This window comes from Bos taurus, chromosome 13, assembly GCF_002263795.3.
Source record: "Bos taurus isolate L1 Dominette 01449 registration number 42190680 breed Hereford chromosome 13, ARS-UCD2.0, whole genome shotgun sequence".
Taxonomy (NCBI): domain Eukaryota; kingdom Metazoa; phylum Chordata; class Mammalia; order Artiodactyla; family Bovidae; genus Bos; species Bos taurus.
The window spans coordinates 68001624-68018844 of record NC_037340.1 but is presented as its reverse complement, the minus strand read 5'-3'; positions in this window follow the sequence as shown (position 1 = coordinate 68018844).

Sequence of the window (17221 nt, the reverse complement as noted above, 5' to 3'; positions counted from 1 at the left end):
GACTGAGCACACATGCATGTATAAGATAAATAGCTAGTGGGAAGCTGCTATATAGCACAGGTTGCTCAACTCAGTGTTCTGTGATGACCTAGCAGGGTGGGAGGCTCGAGAGGAAGGCGATATATGTATACTTAGAGCTGATTCACATTATTGTACAACAGAAACTAGCACAACATTGTAAAACAATTATACTCCAATTAAAAAATACATAAAAGTGAAAAAAGTGACTCACAGATGATATAGGGAATAGACTTGCGGTTCCAAGGAGCGGGGATGGGATGAGAGTTTGCGATTATCAGAGGCAAACTCTAATATGTAGAATGGATAACCAACAAGGTCCCACTGCATAACACAGGGAACTACATTCAGTGTCCTGTGACGGGCCATAATGGGAAAGAATATGAAAAGCATATATATCAGTGTACGTATAACTGAGTCACTTTGCTGTGCAGAAGAAATTAACACAACATTATCAACCACACTTCAATATTTTTAAAGAAAAGAAAAGTGAAAGGCCCCAAGCACTTCCCACCGGCTTACCCTGCTCACTGATATCCCTTTGCACTTGTGGTCAGAGCAGCTGACCCACCAAATGTCTCCAGCTCTTTACCTCCAGGCCTGCAGCCAAACTGGACCCCTTCTGTTGGGTGGCCAATAAATTCTGAGTGTCACTTCTGAGCCAGGCACTTAATCGTTCATATGAGACCCTCCAGAACTCTTTTCCCTTACATACATTCAAGGTTGTGGGTGCTCCCCTGGCCTGGGTTCCTGAGTGACTAATAAACAGTGTTCCCAGGCTAATCCAGAAGGACATGAAGCACAGGAAAGAGATAAACTATGGTTGTTTTAAGCCGGGGGTCACAAATTTGGGGGGGCTTTGAGAGCCAGAAGATTCCTGTTGCAGCTACTCAACTTGATTACTGTAACATGAAAGCAGCATGTTGCTTTTCAGCTGCTAAGTCGTGTCCAGCTCTTTTGCGACCCCATGGACTAGAGCCCACCTGGCTCCAGTCCACGGGATTTCCCAGGCAAGAGTACTAGAGTGGATTGTCGTTTCCTTCTCCAGGGGATCTTCCTGACCCAGGGATCAAACCCGAATCTCCTGCTTGGCACATGGATTCTTTACCACTGAGCCACCAGGGAAGCCCCTCATTGCAATTACTTGAAAGTAGCATAGACAGTTCATGAACAGATGGACATGACAGTGATCTGGTAAAACCTGATTTGCAAAAAGAGATAATGAGCAGCCTTTGGATCTTGGATCACAGTTTGCTAAACATTGTTTAAAGCCATTAAGCCTTGGAACTGTGAGCCTGTCCTGACTGATAGTCCTGTCTGACCTCCTGCATCGTTTATTCACTTAGTACACATATCCACCGTCCCCAAGTATAATGGCAGCACATTGAGGTCAGGACTCTACTTTATTCCCAGCTCCAGCTCCAGAGAAGTCTCTGGAATAGATTGGATGATCAAGGAATCTTCTTAAATAAACAACTGTGGTTTGTAGGGGGAAGGGTGATTTTTTAAGGTTGACTTTTTCTTGCTGTTAAAATTTAAACTTCAACTATTAACATAATTTAGAAAATGCAGGAGGAGGAGGAGATAAACGTATTACATTTACCATATTTTTACCGTATTTCTTTCTTCCTGATAGTCCAAAGTTCCTTATTATATTGTATTTTTTCCATTTAGAGAATTTCCTTTAGATAACCTTTTCTTTCAATTCTTGGAAAATAGTGTGCCATTTGTTTGAGATTTTTATCATTTCTGATATGAAATTCATTTTCATTCAAATTGCTTTTCCCCAATAAAAAGAAACATTAAATTCTTAGCTGGGTGACCATAGATGAGTCACTGAACCTCCCTGAGCCTCGGTTAATTCAACTTGTAAAGTGGGCAAGAATAATAGGCCCTCTGTCCCCAGGTTCCTTAGGATATGCCAGGGAAAAATATACGTTAAGTGTTAAGACATATAAGTGAAGACTGATATTTTTTTGTCACATCTAAACAAAAGCCTGCAAAATCCGGCTCTAGAGCAGACTCCACGTACCGCCCACTCGGTCTTCTCCGTAAAATGGGGATGCAGCTGCTGAGAACCAAGGTGTCTTCACTCAGCTGTGAAGTTACGCGCAGAAAGATTACTTCCTGGGAATACACCATCTAAATCAGGCATGGGTGAGCAACCACCAGGGGCCAAATCCACTGGCTGGCTGTTTTTATAAATAAAGTTTTATCAGAAATAAGCACACTCATTTGCTTACCAATTGTCTATGGCTGTTCACACACTGCCATGGCAGAGTTGAGTAATTGCAATGAAGACAGAAGGGTCCTCAAAGTCTAAAATATTGACCATCTGGCCCTTTATAGAAATACCTACCTTTGGTCCACATGACTATGGAATCAAGAAGAGCAAGTTGTCTTTCTTGTCCAAGTTTGTGTTCATAGAGCTGGTTTTGAGAATCCAAGTGCCATGGCTGACATTTTTATGTGTCACATTTTATTTTGGAAGACTCAACCATGTACTGCCCCTTGAAGAAAGGTTTGAAGTCCTAGCATGCAAAAACTCTCACCTGCCAATCTGGGACTGGAAAAAAAGTGAAAGTGTTAGTCCTCAGTCGTGTCCAGCTCTTTGTGACCCCATGGACTGTAGCCCACCAGGCTGCTCTGTCCATGGGCTTCTCTAGGCAAGAATACTGGAATGGGTTGCCATTTCCTTCTCCAGGGGATCTTCCCAACTCAGGGATCAAACCCAGGTCTCCTGCCTTGCAGGCAGATTCTTTAACCATCTGAGCCACCAGGGAAGCCCTTGGAACTGGCAAGGCCATCTCTGTCACTCACCTACCCATTTCTTTACTCATTTGACAAACATTTGCTGAGAACCTATGAACCTACCATGAACAAAACCAACTCCAACCAGCAAGGAGATGATCCAGGACTCCTGCTCAGTTTGTCCTTTCTCTTCCCACTCTATGATGTTGCCTTCCCCTGCGCCGATCATGCTCCAGCTAAGAGGAAAGTTGTATAATTCACATTTCTCCACTCTCTCCCCAAGGATACTCAGGATTTGGCACGCCAATCATTCATTCACTCACTCATTACACAAATAGGTGTTAAATGACTGCTCAGCAGCAGTGACCGTGGCAGACGTGGTCCCTGCCCTCTCAGGGATGCAGTGCAACACACATAATAGCTGCTGAAAAACACATATTGCGTGAGCTTACTTCCCAAATGCCCGGCTGGAGTTTAGATTCACTTGGCCATGCCTTATGCTGTCAAGTCGGCACTATGGGCAGAAAGGCTTTTAAAAGCCACTAGAAATCAAGGCAACCATCTCATCCCCAGCATACCCAGCTATGTGATCTTGGACAAGTCACTGAAGCCCTCTGAACTTCAGGTTTTTCACTTGTGCAATCGGCACCACATCACTTTAAAAAATGCCAAGATAATAGCCAATAAGCGTCAGGGTTAGTATTTGCCTAAGTCCTGGTCAGTGCCACACATGGTTCTTGGCATTTTACGTAGGTTAACTCGTGTGATGCTCACCGCCAGCCTGTGAGATTGGAGCCACGATCACCCCTGGGTTACAATCAAAGAAACTGTTACAGGAAGGGTGAGGAGCTTACCCAAAGTCCCATAGCTGCTAAGAGAGAAGTCAGTCAGTCAGTAGCCAATAAACCTGAACTCCCCCTCTCCTGCCCACGTCTGTTGAGGAAGGATGTGCCCGTAAACCAGCCTGTTTGCTGGTTCCCATGGTTCCTACTTCCTCTAGTGCTGTTCTTTTAATAGTTTACTCTGGAATCTCAGCAAACCCAATGCTCACCTCACTCCCAGCGCCGATGCTTTCAGCTCCATTCTCTGTATGCTGAGGTGCTGGGGACACTACGGGACCAAAAAGAAATCATCAAGGTGCTCATTCCCATTTTACCCTTGTATCCCTCAGGGACCAAGGGCTTCTTCATCTTTGAGGAAAACTGAATGGAGATTGGAGATTGCCATTCCTCACGTGCTGGGAGCTGATGTGCCCATGTAGTCAACTCAGACTTACATGGATATCAGGTCCATGGCTTTATTTATTTTTAGAGTCATGACAACTTCCCCCATCTAAATACCCTCTTCTTTAATTTAAAAACTATTGAGTAATCTAAACCAAAAAAAAATTTTTTTTTTCAAATCTGCTTTCTCTCCACCCATTTGTGATTCAGAAAAATGAGGTCTCATTGTACTTCTGAGTGAGCTTCTCAGGCGGTGCTAGTGGTTAAGAACCCACTTGCTAATGGAGAAGACATAGAGATGTGGGTTCCATCCTTGAATCAGGAAGATCCCCTGGAGGAGGGCATGGCAACCCACTCCAGTATTCTTGCCTGGAGAATTCCATAGACAGAGGAGCCTGTTGGGCTATAGTCTGTGAGGTTGCAAAGAATTGGGCATGACTAAGTGCCTAACACTTAAAACCAAAGCACAGTTACACCAGACAATAAAATGTTTAAGGGAGTTAATAAATGTCCATGGAGTTGCAAGACTCAGACACAACTAGGCGACTAACACACATACACACAGAGGCTTAAGGAAGTGCCTCTGTTAAAATTTTACCTCTGATGACACTTAGGATAATATTAGAAATAAAAGAAAATAACAGTTACACTAGCTAACCCTGAGTGAATGTCCACACTATACTCAATGCGATGCTAAGCCCTCAGCCTGCCATTTTCTCTTTTCCTCTTCATGGAGCCCTTTGAGATGGCCATGATCATGGTTCTGCAACTGCAGCAGAGAGAGGGTAAGCAAAGTGCCCAAGACCACACAGCCCACAGGTCACAAAGCCAGCTGGCAAACCCAGGCCCCTCCCACTCCAGGACCGGAGGGCCGACCGCCACCCTCCACCTCCCAGAGTCCCCCAGCTCCCCTTTCCCAGGAGCCCAGCCTGTCTGTCCAGCCTGGCACCCTTCCCCCGCCTCCCTCTGCTTCCTGAACCGATGCCCGAAAAGTGACCCACGCCTCCCAGAGCCCCCGCAAAGCCCTCAGCCTGACCCCCGCGTAATGAAGGGAATTAATACGGCCGAGCCTCCAGCCCAGCCGAGCCACTTCCCAGCAGCCTGGCCAGGCCTCTAATTGATTAGGCCATAAAGCCTGGGCACTAAATTGAAAGGAGCTGCACTAATTCTCTTTTATGTTAAATTTCTGTCTTTCCCCTTTATCGAATCCCCCGCCCAATGTCCCTCTCCCTCCCCATCCCAGGCTTGCTGTGGGCCTGTTTTTTCCGTGCACAGATTAAGTACCTAATCAAAATCTTGTCTCCCCTAATGGCATAAAATTGAAAGATAGATATTGCACTTTACACAGCTGATTAAACACTCGAATGCGGCTAAATGCTTAAAGGGCTTGTTACATTAACTAACTCTGTCATCTGCCCACTGTCTTATAATTGCGTGTGCTCAGGCTGCTTGGGGGAAGCACAGCAGGATGGCTCCCCAGCCCCCTCCTCTTTGGTGGCCCCTCGCCCCCCTCCCCAGGGCCTCCTGCACTGAAGCTGTGCCTGGGTGCAAGGAGTCAGATCCGGAGTAGCCACCATGCTCCCCACTGGCCTTGAGTGATGGGTGCAGGGAGGTGGGACCTCCCCCCTCCACACGCACACAGCAAGTGGCCTCCTCTGCCACTAACCTCCAGCCCAGTGTACCAGGGTACTAGACTCTCCCACCCCTCACTGCCCACACCCCTCCAGTGCCTGGTCTCTTGTCTCCAAGAGGGTAAATATCCCCCAGCCCACTCTCAAAGGGAGACACCCTGAGTGCTTGAGGCCAGTGGTGTCCTTGCTTCACCTTTGGCCTTTGACATCCTTCCCCATCATCTCAGGTTCAAACCCACCTGTTTTTTGCAAACAAGGAAACTTGAGAGCTGTGACAATGGAATATGGTGGGGGGAAGGGGGTGGTGAGGTCAACTGACACCTGAATGGGATGCCCCTGACACTGTGGTCTGTCTTAGCACAGAGCACTCTAAGGCCTCAGCCACATAGCTGGCAGGGTGTGTTAGTCGGGGTTCTCCAGGGAGAAAAAACTGATAGGATGTGTGTACACAGAGAGAAAGAGATTTACTAAAAGGAACTGGATGAAGCAATCATGGAGGCTGGCAAGTCTGAATCTGCAGTGTGGGTCAGCAGGCTGAAGACTCAGGAGAGCTGATGATGCAGACAAAATCCACTGGTGTCTGATGGAGAGCTCCCCCTTGCTCAGGGAAGCAGTTCCCTTTATTCCATTCAGGCCTTCAACTGATTAGATGAGACCCACCCTTATTATGGAGGGCAATCTGCTCTACTCAAAGTTCATCTATTGGAATGTTAATCTCACCTAAAAACACCCATCAAGTCTACACATAAAATTAACCATCATACAGGGAAGCCAGAAACACATAAGAAATTGACCTACCTAATTTTCCACAGCAAATTAGTGCAGGGCTGGACTTTGAATCCAGTTATCCTAACCCCCAGCTTTAGTTCTGACCACTCTGGCTCAGGTCAGAGGGTAAAGGGCAGGGATGGGCTCATAACTCCGACCGATAAGAGCAAAAACCTTTTCTGCCACAGCTTCCAGCCCAGAGAAGAGACATGTTTCACAAAGGATTAATCAATCACAGGGAATTTTGTAGCATGATATTTAAGGAAGAGTGTGGACTCAAGTTGGATCAGACCCTAGAGCCCTGTTCCAGCTATTTATCTTCTCAGAAACCCTGGCAAATTTCTTAATTTTTTCATATTTCCACTTTCTCATAGGAAAAATGAAGACTCCAGCAGACACTCTATAAGTATTTATTAAATACCATCTCTATGCCAAGTTCTGGGTCCTGCATGGGCTTTTCACAGTAAAAATGCAGGTCATTTCTGTCTTCATGGAGCTTATAGCTGAGAAGAGAAGGAAAATGTGAATGATAAAATCATTGTGCAAATTTGAGAATTACAAATTGTGACAAATGCAATGTGGACAAAATTAACTAACAAATAGATACCAACCATGGCAACCCCAAGGGGCTCAGCTACAAGATAATGGAGTGGAGTGGTTACTTTAGACTGAGTGGCTGGGAGAGTTTTCTCAAGGAAGTGTCACTAAGTTGAGAGCTGAAGGATTAGGAGCAGAAGGCCATGTGGATGTTAGGGAAAAGGGTCCTGACAAAGGGGCAAGTCCAGTGATTGCAAGGCAGGACTGGGCTGTTGCAGGCCGGTGTGGCTCCAGAGTGGGGAGCTGGGAAAGTGGAGTTCAGCCTTGCCTCTGTGTCCTCCCAGTGTGTGCCCCAGGCACTCGTCATTCACGAGAGCCTCGGTTTCCTCACCTATAAAACAGAACACATAGCAAAGGTCTATGGGGGTGATCCAAAGACAAAAGGTTTGCCCTATGACTGCCTCAGTAAAACTTGGGTGCCCAAACCCAAAAGCTCAGCACTGGAAAGACCTTTAACATCAAACCAACTCCAGGTCATGGAGGAAGGAAATCTTTTGTCCCTTTTCTCTTTTTCTCTGTTTCTGACCCCAAGTTCCACTTTTGTCTGCAGCCTCCTTTATCTTCCTATTTCAGACTGGCTTCTTCCCCTGTGTGTCTTCTGCCACCGACCCCCACTGACCACCTAATAAATCAATTAAGTTAGGGTTTCAGGACACCGACTCTTGCCCCAACTGGATGTGAACTTTCAACTCAAATGCCTGGCACCACCAACGCCTGCCTCTACATCTCCAAGTTAAGTTTATAAGAGAGGATGCAACTGGTCATTTAATCTGCAACCAAGGAGCAAGCCTTATCCAATCAATATGGCAGCAGAAAGGTCTGACATGGGGACCATGGGCAGCCAGTTGGGGGAGATTCTCTAGGCATGGCTTGCAGGCATGTCAGAAAGTGCAGCCAGTCTATAACTTGAGCCCAAGGAACCACAGGGCTTTGGCTCCAAGAAAAAGCCATTCTAATCCAACTATGTGTCATATCTCCCACCCCGTCCTGCCAATCTGACCAGGTGCTGGTAAAGTACAAAAATCCTCTCTCTTTCCAGAGTCAACATCTTCACAAGAGCAACACCTAAACCAGACGCTGCAGCCTTGATAGATCTCAACCAGCCGCTCCCCAGGGTTCTGCGGGAACCTCCCCCTCTTGTCTGTGGGAACCTCTGCCCTCTGTCCGTGAGAATCTTTCACTCCACCCACCCACCCAGCAGCCTCTAAGGAAAGTGTTCCTCTCCCCAGCAACCTCCTTAATACAGCTCAATTGAGGGGAATAGGGACTCCTCACGAAGTGCTTCACATTAAAGATTCATAAAGGCACAATATCTATTTTAATAAGGCAGGTTGTACAATACAGAATCCAGCTCAACGCAAAGCACATGGCTGAGAACTGGGGCCAAAGGGCCTCATCTTGCTGTGGGCATCACAGTGGGTGCTAAGGGATGTGGTGGTATCAGGAGCCTCCTCTCCCAGACTGCCCCTCCCCAGCTCACCCTCCCAACCGAGGGACCACCCTGAAGAGTCCCTCATGCCGTGCACAAGCACATACACACTCATACACCTGCCCTCTTACACACACATGCATGCACACTGACTCACACACCCAGAATTACACACACTTACAGGCATACACACTCATTTGCACTGACATGCACACAGTTACACACATGAACATTTATACACACACTCACATACATACAATAACACATGTGCTCAACCACATGCATGCACACACTCACATTTATGCACTTGTACACACATTCCATAAGAGTCCACTCAGCCACACATACCAGACCCACAAGAACAATGATAGAAATGAGACCATTGACAGAGAGCTTGCCATATGGCAGTCACCCTAGATGTCTCAATTATGCTCCTGATAAAGGGACCTCTTAGCCATTTCACATTAAGGAATACAATCCAAAAAAACCTTGGCAAAGCTGCTTGTATGAAGTCACATGCCCCATCGTAGCTGAAGCAGCATTTGAACCTAGATCCATCCAAGTCCAGACTCTCAGCCACTGAAAGCACTGCCTTCTAAGAGAGAAACAATCACACAGAGCCTCCTCGTCTCCTTTCTGGAAGCGCAGAAGGGGATGGAGTAGGGATAAGTCAATCCACATTTACATATCACAAAGACACCCTGACCTGTGGATGCACACACCTGAAGATCCTACTTCAGGTAGCTCAGCCCATGGGCAGAGACAGAAGAACTCAACACAGGCCTCTCACTGAGTTGGCTTCTCTTCTAGAGGAGCACAGGCTCTTGACACAGAGGCTTCCATAGTTGCAGCACGCAGGCCCTGGCGTGTGCACGGGGCATGTGGAATCTTCCCACACCAGGTACTGAACCCCCACCTCACTGTACTGCCAGGCAGATTCTTAATCACTGGACCACCAGGGGAGTCCTAAATCATAAATATTTTAAGATTCATCCATGTTGTTATACATAACAGTAATTCACTCCTTCTTATTGCTAAGCAGTATTTCATCACATGGTTGTATCATGGTTTGTTTATTCGTTCACCTGTTGATAAACATTTGAATTTCTTCCAATTTGAGACTCCTATGAATAAAGCTGCTATGAACATTTCTGTACAAGTTTTGGTTAAATATCTAGGAATAGAATATCTATATCATTCAGTACACATTTGTTTAATTTTTTAAGAAAGTGCCAAATAGTGATTTGAAGTGGTTGTACCATTTTCATGAACAAAAACAATGTATGAGAGTTCTAGTTGCTCCACAACCTTGCTGACACTTATGTGATCAGTCTTTTTACCTTTAAACACCCTCATTGCTATGTAGATAAATCCTCTTATGGGTTTTTTTTCCTCATATAGTTTTAACTTGCATTTTTCTAATAACTGCTGATGTTGAGCATCTTTACATGAGCTTATATGCCACCCATGTATCTTCCTTGATGAAATTTCTGTTCAAGTCTTTTGCTGATTTTTCAATGGGTATTTGTGTTTTAATATAGAGGTTTAAGAGTTCTTTGTATATTCTCAGGCAAGTCCATGAGCATATATATGTTTCTTTGCAAAGCTTTTACCTTTATTTGTGGCTTGTCTTCATTTCCTTGACAGTATCTTCTGAAGATTATTGTTGTTGTCATTCAGTTCAGTTCAGTTGCTCAGTCATGTCTGACTCTTTGCGACCCCAGGGACTGTAGCACACCAGGCTTCCCTATCCATCACCAACTCCCAGAGCTTGCTCAAACTCATGTCCTTCGAGCTAGTGATGCCATCCAACCATCTCATCCTCTGTTGTCCCCTTCTCCTCCTGCCTTCAGTCTTTCCCAGCATCAGGGTCTTTTACAATGAGTCAGTTCTTCACGTCAGGTGGCCAAAGTATTGGAGCTTCAGTCTCAGCACCAGTCTTTCCACTGAATATTCAGGACTGATTTCCTTTAGGATTGACTGGTTGGATCTCCTTGTAATCCAAGGGACTCTCAAGAGTCTTCTCCAACACCCACAGTTCAAAAGCATCAATTCTTTGGTGCTCAGTTTTCTTTATAGTCCAACTCTCACATCCATACATGACTACTAGAAAAACCATAGATTTGACTAGATGGACCTTTGTCAACAAAGTAAAGTCTCTGCTTTTTAATATGCTGTCTAGGTTGCTCATAGCTTTTCTTCCAAGGAGCAAGTGTCTTTTAATTTCATGGCTGCAGTCACCATCTGCAGTGATTTTGGAGCCCAAAAAATAAAGCCTCTCACTGTTTCCATTGTTTCCCCATTTACTTGCCATGAAGTGATGGGACAAGATGTCATGATCTTAGTTTTCTGCATGTTGAGTTTTAAGCCAACTTTTTCACTCTCCTATTTCACTTTCATCAAGAGGATCTTCAGTTCTTCATTTTCTGTGATAAGGGTGGCGTCATCTGCATATCTGATGTTACTGATATTTCTCCGGGGAATCTTGATTCCAAATTGTGTTTCATCCAGCCCAGCATTTCGCATGATATACTCTGCATATAATTTAAATAAACAGGGTGACAATATACAGCCTTGACATACTCCTTTCCCAATCTGGAACCAGTCTGTTGTTCCATGTCCAGTCCTAATTGTTGCTTCTTGACCTGCATGCAGGTTTCTCAGGAGGCAGGTAGGTGAGCTGATATCCCATCTCCTGAAGAATTTTCCACAGTTTGTTGTGATCCACACGGCCAAACGCTTTGGTATAGTCAATAAAGCAGAAGTAGATGCTTTTCTGGAACTCTCTTGCTTTTGTGATGATACAATGGATGTTGGCAATTTGATCTCTGGTTCCCCTGCTTTTTCTAAATCCAGCTTGAACATCTGGAAGTTCACAATTCACACACTATTGAAGCCTGGCTTGGAGAATTTTGAGCATTATTTTGCTAACATGTGATATGAGTGCAATTGTGCAGTAGTTTGAACATTCTTTGGCATTACTTTTTTTGGGAATTGGAATGAAAACTGACCTTTTCCAGTCCTGTGGCCACTGCTGAGTTTTCCAAATTTGCTGGCATATTGAGTGTAGCACTTTCACAGCATCATCTTTTAGGATGTGAAATAGCTCAACTGGGATTTCATCACCTCCACTAGCTTTGTTCATAGTGATGCTTCCTAAGGCCCACTTGACTTCGCATTCCAGGATGTCTGGCTCTAGGTGAGTGATCACACCATCGTGGTTGTTGTTATTAGGGTGGTGCAAAAGCAACTGCAGTTTTTGGATCATGAATTTTATTTTTTATGAATTTTAAATCTTTATATTAATAATTAGGCTTAAACACATCTTTATTAATCAAAATAGATCCTAACCACTGGACCACTAGGGAAATCCCTAATGTTTTACATTTAGATCCAAAATCCATTTGGATACAGGTTTAAAAGATTACCCTTAGGGGCCAAGAATATACAATGGATTAAAGACAATCTCTTTAACAAGTGGTGCTGGGGAAACTGGTCAACCACTTGTAAAAGAATGAAACTAGAGCACTTTCTAACACCATACACAAAAATAAACTCAAAATGGATTAAAGATCTCAATGTAAGACCAGAAACTATAAAACTCCTAGAGGAGAACATAGGCAAAACACTCTCTGACATACATCACAGCAGGATTCTCTATGACCCACCTCCCAGAATATTGGAAATAAAAGCAAAAATAAACAAATGGGACCTAATTAAACTTAAAAGCTTCTGCACAACAAAGGAAACTATTAGCAAGGTGAAAAGGCAGCCTTCAGAATGGGAGAAAATAATAGCAAATGAAGCAACTGACAAACAACTAATCTCAAAAATATACAAGCAACTCCTACAGCTCAACTCCAGAAAAATAAATGACCCAATCAAAAAATGGGCCAAAGAACTAAATAGACATTTCTCCAAAGAAGACTTACAGATGGCTAACAAACACATGAAAAGATGCTCAACATCACTCATTATCAGAGAAATGCAAATCAAAACCACTATGAGGTACCATTTCACGCCAGTCAGAATGGCTGCGATCCAAAAGTCTACAAGCAATAAATGCTGGAGAGGGTGTGGAGAAAAGGGAACCCTCTTACACTGTTGGTGGGAATGCAAACTAGTACAGCCACTATGGAGAACAGTGTGGAGATTCATTAAAAAACTGGAAATAGAACTGCCTTATGATCCAGCAATCCCACTGCTGGGCATACACACTGAGGAAACCAGAAGGGAAGGAGACACGTGTACCCCAATGTTCATCGCAGCACTGTTTATAATAGCCAGGACATGGAAGCAACCTAGATGTCCATCAGCAGATGAATGGATAAGAAAGCTGTGGTACATATACACAATGGAGTATTACTCAGCCATTGAAAAGAATACATTTGAATCAGTTCTAATGAGGTGGATGAAACTGGAGCCTATTATACAGAGCGAAGTAAGCCAGAAAGAAAAACACCAATACAGTATACTAACACATATATATGGAATTTAGAAAGATGGTAACAATAACCTTGTGTACGAGACAGCAAAAGAGACACTGATGTATAGAACAGTCTTATGGACTCTGTGGGAGAGGGAGAGGGTGGGAAGATTTGGGAGAATGGCATTGAAACGTGTATAATATCATGTATGAAACGAGTTGCCAGTCCAGGTTCAATGCATGGTACTGGATGCTTGGGGCTGGTGCACTGGGACGACCCAGAGGGATGGTATGGGGAGGGAGGAGGGAGGAGGGTTCAGGATGGGGAACACATGTATACCTGTGGCGGATTCATTTCAATATTTGGCAAAACTAATACAATATTGTAAAGTTTAAAAATAAAATTAAAAAAAAATAAAAGATTACCCTTTTCCCTTGGAATTATCTACACTTTTGTCAAAAATCAGTTGTTCTCATGTGCTATGTGCTTAGTCACTCAGTTGTATCCAACTCTTTGCAACCCCATGGACTGTAGCCCACCAGGGTCCTCTGTCCATCAGATTCTTCAGGCAAGAATCCTGGAGTGGGTTGCTATGCCCTACTCCAAGGGGGTCTTCCCAGCCCAGGGAATGAACCCAGGTTTCTCACATTGCAGGCAGATTCTTTACCATCTGCGCCATATATATACGTGTGTGTTTATTTCTGGATTCTTTCATTCTGTTGACTTTATATATTTACCTATCTTAATGTCAAGACTTATTGTAGCACTGAAATAAATCTTGCACTTAGGTAGTTGTAAAGCCCTCAAATTTTGTTCTTCTTTTTCAAAGTTATTTTGGCTCTGCTGCTAAGTCGCTTCAGTCGTGTCTGACTCTGTGCGATCCCATAGACGGCAGCCCACCAGGCTCTGCTGTCCCTGGGATTCTCCAGGCAAGAACACTGGAGTGGGTTGCCATTTCCTTCTCCAATTTTGGCCCTACTAGATGTTTAATGTTTCCATATAAATTTTTAGAGTCAATATGCCCATTTTGATCAAAATTGTGTTAAGTCTATAGATTATTCTGGGGAAAATTGACTTAATAATATTGAGCCTTCTGACCCATGAACAAGGCATATCACTCCATTTATTTAGATTTTATTTTATTTCTCAGCATTATTTTGTAGTTTAATGTATAGATCTTCCACACATTTTGTTAGGTTTATCCATAAGTATTTCCTATTTTTATCCTATTGTAGATGATACTGCTTTTTAATTTCAATTGACAATTATTCATTGCTAATATATACAAATACAATTGATTTTTAGATATTGATCTTGTAACCTGAAAACTTACTAAACTCATATATTAGTTCTAATAGCTTTTTTGTAGATTCCATGATATTTTCTATATAAACAACACGTCATCTGTGAATAAAGACCATTTTATTCCTTCCTTTCCAATTCAGGTTCTTTATCTTCCTTCTTGCCTAACTGCACTGGCCAAAACCCTTAGTACAATGTTGAGCAGAAGTGATGAGAACAGATATCTTGGGGGAAACATACTCCAGTACTCTTGCCTGGAAAATCCCATGGATGGAGGAGCCTGGTAGGCTGCAGTCCACGGGGTCGCTAAGAGTCGGACACAACTGAGCGACTTCACTTTCACTTTTCACTTTCATGCATTGGAGAAGGAAATGGCAACCCACTCCTGTGTTCTTGCCTGGAGAATCCCAGGGATGGCGGAGCCTGGTGGGCTGCCGTCTATGGGGTCGCACAGAGTCGGACACGACTGAAGCGACTTAGCAGCAGCAGCAGCGGTACTGTAAATGCCTCCCTAAATACTGCTTTAAGCTCTCTGTTCAAATTTCTATGTGTGGTGTTTTAATTTTCATTTTGCTAAAAATATTTTCTTAGTTCATTCTTTGATCCATGGTTTAAGAAGTGTAGTACTTACTTTCTAAATATCTGGGGAACTTGCAAAGATCTTTATACCATGGATTTCTAATTAATTCCATTGTGGTCAGAGATAATACTATTTATGACTTGAATTATTTTAAATGTATCAAGACTTTAGATTAGTTTGATGGCCTAGAATATAGTCTATTTCTGTAAATATCCAACATGTTCTTGAAAAGAATGTGGTTTCTGCTATTGTTGGATAGAGTGTTCTATAAATAAACATCAATTAGTTCAAATTGGTTGATAGTGTTAAGAATGGTCACATCTCAAAATAGCAGGATCCTGAGCCATACTTCAAAGAAAACTGCATAGGAAAGACACAAACCAGGAACCCCGTCAATGAATTTTTCATAAATAAGAAATAAATCTTTATAACATTATATGGAGATCTGGGGTTTTACTTGTCACAGCAGCACAGCCCAGTCTCTTCTCATGCAGAGCTTCACCCACAAAAGGACCTATTCTAAAACCCCCCTTCCTCCAGTAGAAGAGGCAGGGGAACATGGAAGGGGAGAAAATTGCCTTTCCCCGTTGAAATCCTATAAAATTAGCAGTGGCCAAATTGTCTTTTTTAAGAATCTATTAACATCTATTTTTCTCACACAATCTTGTCTTTCATTCTCATTTTATATAAAATATATTTTATCAATAATTTGCTTGTGATAATGACAGAATGTTTTATTCAACACCTGGCCCAGGGAGAAGTCTGTGAAGGGACATACTGACACCTTGAATCCTTCAGGGGAGACTTATTTATATGTCTGAGTTTCCTTTCTGAGTTTGTCTCAGAATGGGCTTTTACTGTGGCCCAATTTGTTAGATGGATAGATGGGTGGATGTATGGAAGGATGGATGGGAGGATGGATAGATGAATTAATTAATTAATTAATTGGGTGTGGCTGGATTGTCCATGGGAATCCTCTTATACAAATATTGTTAGAACACAAAAAAATCTCAGTCAAACCCTGGAAAATAGGGTAGAACTTTCCATGCCAACCCTACCTGACATTAAAGAAAGTATTGGAAACTCCTTTGTTCCCAGAGTAAGGAAGGTGGAGCTAATCAGTGGTGATGTTTAGGGAGCCATAGCAGAATATTTTCACTAAGTCAGGACTTCAGCCCTCTTTTCTGAGAGAGATAGCAGTTGTTCCAATCCCTGCCAATCCACAGGACAAGTATATATGATCCCCTGGCGGGCTGATCTTTCCCTGGTTTAATGTGAATGGAATCACCAGTAGACTAATGTCCAAAGCTGTGATGGATGAGGTAGGTTTAGAGACCCCATAACCTTTAAACCTGAGAATCTTCTCCCAGTAAGGGTTCCTGCCCAAAGCTCAGCTGACAGAGGCTCCATGGAAAATCCCTGGGGCAAAAATCAATTTCTTATAATATGGCTGAGTATTGGAATTGGCCTCACTACTAATAAACTCAATATATTTAACCTGGCATATAATACATTTTATAAATCATCCTAAAATCATGAAAGGAATTATCAGGCCAAAATCTAAGGAAAGACTGGACCCCACACAAGTGTGGAATGTGTAGGAGGCTTTTGCCCTGAAGGTATGTGTCAAACAGATTATTTGAGCTTCCATTTTCACAGCCTCAGAGAATGTGAGGGACAGAATACAAAGCCCGAAGTTCACTGAGCATCGAGAGTCTGTTAGGAGACCCTCCTCCATCACTTGAGACCACAGAGGTCTACACTGTCCATGAAAGGCTGAAGCGAAAGTACACTCTACCCTGCCAGTCCTCCAGCACCCCTTGTGAAAGTCCCTCAGTTGTGTCTGACTGTTTCGACCCCTTGGACTATACAGTCCATGGAATTCTTCAGGCCAGAATATTAGAGTGGGTAGTATTCCCTTTTCCTTTCCCCCCTTTCCCTTCTCCAGGGGATCTTCCCAACCCAGGGATCAAACCCAGGTCTCCCACATTGCAGGTGGATTCTTTATCAGCTGAACCACCAGGGAAGCCCATCAGGGAGCCATCAGGGAAGCACTCCATGAAGACCTGAATAAAAAGTCGATCAGCACTGAGCAGAGCAGGAATGGTTCACAAGTCCTAGAAAAATGGTACCACGAGCCACCACAGCCCCCTACCAGTGAATTTGCAACTCAAAGTCAATCTCCCAGGAGTCAAAAAAAATAAATAAATAAAAGCTAGAAGCCATAAATTTAGTGCCTAGGGAACCCAAATTGGTAGTGCCTCCAAGGACATGCAGAGTCATACAAATATTCTCTAGAGGGCTGCACTTATATTCTAGGTCACAAATATTCTTCAAAAATGATTTTTGGACTTCTCTGGTGGTCCAGTGGTTCAGAATCCACCTGGCAATGCAGGGGACATGGGTTCAATCCCTGGTCCAGGAAGATCCCGTATACCTCGGGGCAACTAAGCCCATACACCATAGCTAATGAGCCCACACAGCTTTAGCCCCTG